This window comes from Orcinus orca, chromosome 21, assembly GCF_937001465.1.
Source record: "Orcinus orca chromosome 21, mOrcOrc1.1, whole genome shotgun sequence".
In the NCBI taxonomy this organism is placed as follows: Eukaryota; Metazoa; Chordata; class Mammalia; order Artiodactyla; family Delphinidae; genus Orcinus; species Orcinus orca.
Window position 1 is genome coordinate 12122305 of NC_064579.1, and position 6254 is coordinate 12128558.

At 40.6% G+C, this 6254-nt stretch overlaps 1 non-coding gene across 1 annotated transcript; it reads left to right on the forward strand.

Annotated features, from left to right (window-relative positions):
• Window positions 1-5887: 5887 nt before the first annotated feature.
• LOC117195662 (U6 spliceosomal RNA) lies at window positions 5888-5995 on the forward strand. Its single transcript, XR_004475435.1, has one exon. It is a non-coding gene; the product is annotated as a U6 spliceosomal RNA (small nuclear RNA).
• Window positions 5996-6254: the final 259 nt, after the last annotated feature.

A 6254-nucleotide genomic window follows, 5' to 3' on the forward strand; every position in this document is an offset into this window, starting at 1 on the left:
CAGAGGTCACTGACGTCAGCCTTTCTATTTGACAGGATTCCCCCAATGTATTTTTGGCCTAGAGTCTATTATTTATGATCCCTTGTTGAATTTTACAGTCAGATAGGACAGGAAGAGCAGGCAGTGTTCCAGAATCCCAGCTAAATGGACTTTTCTGTTGTATTTAAAGAGGAAATGACAAGGCAAAAATCTCTAGAGTGCTTCCTGTTATACTAGTCCCCCCATTATGTGTGGGGTGACTCGGTTCTCTGGCAGCCCTGTTCTCAGGGTCTCAAATCCTAAATAAGGACCTGTTTAGAGCACCCAGATATTCAAGGAAGTCAGTACATATTCTTTTTTTCTTTTAACTTTTTAATTTTTAATTTTTTTGGCCTCACCACGAGGCACACGGGGTCTTAGTTCCCCAACCAGGGATCGAACCCCTGCCCCCTGCAGTGGAAGAGCAGAGTCCTAACCACTGAACCACCAGGGAAGTCCCCAATATACCTTCCTGACTATGCTCATACCTCTTCTAGTAACTCAGGAGATTTTATTTACATTTATTTTATTTGAATTTATTTAAACACTTCAGAAGGTTAAAAATGCACCTTCCCTTGCTGATGTGTCCACATATCCCATGGTGACGATTAGCAGGACCCAGACACGCAGGAGAATCCAAAATAATGAAACAATTGTCATTTCAGTTTTCAGGCTTCTCTGCTATTAACTAAGAAATTAATCATTAAGGGCATTCATGACATTGGCCCAACTGTCTCATTAGGCCACATTGCTCCTTACACAATGGAGCTGGTTAACTTCTGGCCTTCCATCCCTTTCCTAGCAACGCTGCTTCTCTGTGTATTTTGAAGGGAGCCAACTCTTTTTTTTTTCACTGCTGTGGCCTCTCCCGTTGCAGAGCACAGGCTCTGAACGCGCAGGCTCAGCGGCCATGGCTCACGGGCCCAGCCGCTCCGCAGCATGTGGGATCCTCCCGGACCGGGGCACGAACCCGTGTCCCCTGCATCGGCAGGAGGACTCTCAACCACTGCGCCACCAGGGAAGCCCAGGAGCCCTCTTTGATTTCCATCTACTTCCGTGGCTGTACTAGTGACTGCTAGAGGCATCAAAACCAGCACTTCCTCTAACCTTCAACCCTTCTAAGCACATTCTCAAAGGTCAGTATTTCTATAGTGATTAATTTTTTCTTCATTCAATTATTTTTTGCCATCCACACATTTATTTACTTATTCAGTAAGAATTGATTTAATGCTTGAAATGTGCCAGATACTGTGCTAGCCATCTGGGATGGAAGAGGAAGAACACAGGGCTCTGCTTTACAGGGGCTCACTGTGCTTAATAGATGCTCAATAAACAGGTGCTGAATAAGTAACCCCTCTTCGAGAGCCCATGCTGGGAATCCTTGTTGGGGAAACTGAAGCTCTGAGTAAGTAATGAGCGCAAAGCTGGACAATAACAAGGCAGGAAGGAACAAAGGCACGTCTGACTCTGCACGCCAACCACGTCACTGTATTCCTTTCCTCTCCTGCTCTGTTCTTCCTGGTCCTTCCACTGCAGTTAGTCATACATTGATTCAAAGTCTGAGACTTCGATCCCCTGGATTCTACCACACTGTCTCCTGGCTTCAAGGCAATGGTTATGAGAGGATCCTACTGCCAGTTAGAGAGCATTCTCTGCTAATCTGCTATGGGAAAGCAACAACTGTATTTCAGTGAAAACAAAAGATGGCTCAGAAGAAATTTTAGCCCAGGAAAGATGCAAAAGGCCCTCTCAGGGGGCAAGATAAAGCCAACCCTTATCTTTGGAGCTAGTGAGTTGGTTGGCACTGAAACCTTGCTCAGAGTTACTGTCACGTGAGGAAGCCGGAAGTCCTGAAGCCCGGGGCATGACTGTACTGAGCATGGACCTTGGAGACCGTGAAACTGAGAACAGTCTGAAACCCAGCTGATTCAAGAGCATTAAGGGCATTGCTGTTGACTCTACACCTCACCCAATCTATTTTAACATCACTCAATCCTTTCTTTAGAGCCTTTTTTCCTTCTTCCATTCTGATCATAGACATGGCCAGTCAAGGCCAAGGTTTCAGAAGACAGGTGAATGGAATGGGGCAGTAACCGAAGCAATTCCCAGAGGCAGTTACTAAAGAGGGTTCACATGTCAAACATCTGTCATGGCTCACTTTCAAACTGGGGTTTGGCTGCCCAGGAGGCAGGAAGTAATATACAGCCCCAAGGTGGCAGATGAGAAAGTTGCCTGAGTTTCAGAATAGACTCTGGAGACCCCATCCAGCAGACCTTGGTGAGTGGTGTTGACCTTGGTGTCTGCTCTTCTTGGGCTCTGAACTTTGCCCTGCCCTTTGCCCCCATCTTCGGTTTCCCTCTCAGGAAGCACCCAGCTGCTTTCTACTTTGGATTCCTGGTCTTAACTCTGTACTAACAGGCAGGCATTAGAATGGAAGGAGCTCCACTGGTCCAGTCTATGCTGATGCTGACCTGCTCTCTCACCCAATAACTGAAACTTTTGCCCATTCTTCTGCCATCTCTCTTGTTGATGATGGCTACCACTTGTCAAGGGCTCCCTCTCGACCTGTTCTCCATCTGATGTCTTGTACCCCATCCTACAACTCCCCAGGGCACATGAATAACATCTTGCTGTGGCAATATGGTGAATCATCACAAATTGGTCTGAACCAAGTTGATTAAGAAATATTAGACTTATGGAGTAAAAAGAGCTTGTGCCTAGGAACAAAATCATGTTTTTAATGAGAAAAAATAGGACATAAAATTGTACCACGTAGCATAGACCTAAGTTATTATGCTTAGTAACTTAGACTTAGGAGGTTACTTAGAAGAAATAACAATCTTTAATGCATATGTGCCTAACAACAGAGCACCAAAATACGTGAAACAAAACTGATAGAATGTAAGGAGAAATTGTAAGGAAATGAATCCACTATCATAGTTGGAGGATTAAACAACCCTCTATCAGAAATGGACAAATCCATGAAACAAAAAAATGAGTTGAACTCAACAGCACCATCAATCAACTGGATATAATAGACATCTATAGACTACTTCATCCAAGTACAATGGAGTATACATTCTTCTCAAGCTCACATGGAACCTTTACCAAAATAGACCACCTTCTGGGCCATAAAACGCACTTTAACAGCTGTAAAAGAAGAGAAATCATACAATGTCTGCTTTCAGACCACACTGGAATTAAACTAGAAATTAGAACAAAAAGATAGCTGGAAAATCCCAAATACTTGAACATTAAGTACACATTTAAACAACACATGGTTCAAAGAAGAAATCTGGGCCCCGGAGCCCGAGGGGAGGGCGGCCTCACTGAGGCTGCCGGCTCTGGAGGGGCCCCAGCAGCCGAAGCCGCGACAGTCCTGGGGACCGCGGGCCGGTTGTTTCAACAAGTAACTTAAAGACAAAATGGAAAAACAAGGAGGTTTGTGCCTGAGATCACGTTGATGCGAAACCAGGGACGGCCACCTTGTCCCAGATCACTCATCCTAGGGTAAGCCAGCTGCCGTGTCATGAGGACACTCAAGCAGCCCTAAGGATAGATCCATGTGGCAAGGAACTGAGGCCTCCTACCTACAGCCACATACTTCTAAATATTTTCAAAACATTTGTATGAATTTTCATCCTCAGCAGCAGTGAATGAGATTCAAGGATTATACACATTCTTGTCAAACTTGATAATACCTGTCATTTTCATTTGAACTTTGTGGTTATATTGGTGATGATGGGGTTGTGTGAGAGATATGATGTCATTAAACAGAATAGGTCAGGAGCCTTGGTCTCGATATCCCTGTTTAAAAAGTGTTATCACATGTCTGCCAGAAAGAACTGCTGATGACACTGGAAAAAATTGAGAGTATCCTTAACAATTAAGTGTTTTTCAGCAACATGGATGGACTTAGAGATTGTTATGCTGAGTGAAGCAAGTCAGACACAGAAAGACAGATATCATGTGACATTGCTTATATGCGGAATCTAAAAAAAAAAAAAGTAGAAAAGAACTTATTTACAAAACAGAATAGAGTCATGGATATAGAAAACAAACTTATGGTTACCAGGGGATAAGTGGGGGAGGGATAATTTGGGAAAATGGGACTGACATATACACACTACTATATATAAAATAGATAAGTATTGGTCTGGACCTGCTGTATAGCACAGGGAACTCTACTCAATGCTCTGTACTAGCCTATATGGGAAAAGAATCTTAAAAAAAACTAGGGTTTGAGGATTATATAAGAAATATATATGTGCAAAACTTTTAACATGAAAGGAAAAATAAATTAACCCTGTGGTCCCTGTTATGGTATAAACATTTTGTACCTCTAATTTTCAAATGTTGAAACCCAGCTCCCTTGTTGATGGTATTAGGAGGTGGGGCTTTAGGGAGGTGATTAGGTCATGAGGCCAGAGACCTCAAATATGGGATTAGTGACCTAATAAATGTAGCACACAAAAGATCTTATGCCATTACATCATTTAATTACAGAACCAGAAGACCCACATTATGAACCAGAAATTTGGCCCTCACCAGACACTAAGTCAGCTGGCAACTTAAGAAATAAATAAATAAAATAAATAAATAAATTTTTTTAAAAAAGAGGAAATCTGAAGACCAATTTTAAAATACTTTGAACTAAATGAAAATGAAAACACAACTTAAACTATGTGGGATGCAGAAAAAGCAGTGTTTAGAGGGAGAGGTTTAGCATTAAATGAATATATTAGAAAAGAAGAAAAATCTAAAATCAATAATGTAAGCCTTAGGAAACTTAGGAAACTAGTGAAAGGAGAGCAAATTAAATTCAAAGCGAGCATCAGAAAATAAATAAAAATTAGAGCAGAAATCAATGATATTGAAAACAAGAAATCAACAGAGAAAACTGACAAGACCAAAAGCTTGTTCTTTGAAAAGATCAGTAAATTGATAAGCCACTAACCAGGCTAACTAAGAAAACAAGAAAGACACAAATGACTAACACCAGAAATGAAAAAAAAGAATGCCATGGCCATAAAAAGGCTAATAATGGAATATTATGAACAACTCTATGCCCACAAACTTGATAACCTAGATGAAACAGATCTACTCCTTGAAAGACGCAATCTGCCAAAACTCACAGTAGAAGAAATAGACAATTTGAATAGACCTATATCTAATTTTAAAAATGAGCCAACAATTAATAACTTTCCAAATCAGAAGGCACTAGGCCCATATGGATTCACTGGGGCAATTCCACCAAACATTTAAGAAAGAATGTATACTCATTCTCTGCCATCTCTTCTAGAAGATAGAAGCAAAGGCAATACTTCCTAACTTATACTATGAGTCCAGCGTTACTCTAATACCAAAACCAGACAAAGACATTACAAGAAAAGAAAACTACAGACCAAGACCTCTCAGGAACATAGATGGAAAAAATCCTCAGCAAAATATTAGCTAGTCAAATCCAGCAATGTAGAGTAAGAACTGTACACCATAACCAAGGGGGGTTTATTCCATCTATGCAAGGCTTATTCAATTAATGTAATCCATCACATCAACAGGCTAAAGGAGAAAAATCACGTGATCATATCGATAGATGCAGAAAAAGTATTTGAGAAAATCCAACACCCATGCAGGGTAAAAACTTTCAGCAAGCTAGGAATAGAGCAAGAACTTCCTCAATTTGATAAAGAACATCTACAGAAAAACTATGGCTAATATAACAAATGGTGAGAAACTACATTCTTTCCTGCTAAGATCAGAAACAAGGCAAGGATATTTTCTCCCACCATTCCTTTTAAACACTGTATTACAAGTCCTAGCTAATGCAACAAGACAAGAAAGGGATATAAAAGGGATACAGGTTGGAGTGCTCACTTCAGCAGCATGTATACTAAAATTGGAATGGTACAGAGAAGATTAGCATGGCCCCTGCGCAAGGATGGGCACGCAAATTCGTGAAGCGTTCCATATTTAAAGAAAAAAAAGGTATACAGGTTGGGAAGAAATAAATAAAACTGTCTTTGTTTGAAGATGACATGACTATGTAGAAAATCTGAAAGAATTGACCAAAAAAACCCTGGAACTAAAGTTGGGTGATTATAGCAAGGTTGCAGGATACAAGGTTAAAATACAAAAGTCAATCACTTTCCTATATATCAGTAATTTGAAATAAAAAACAATACCATTTAAATTAGCACCCCCAATAATGACATATTTAAGTATAAATCTCAAAT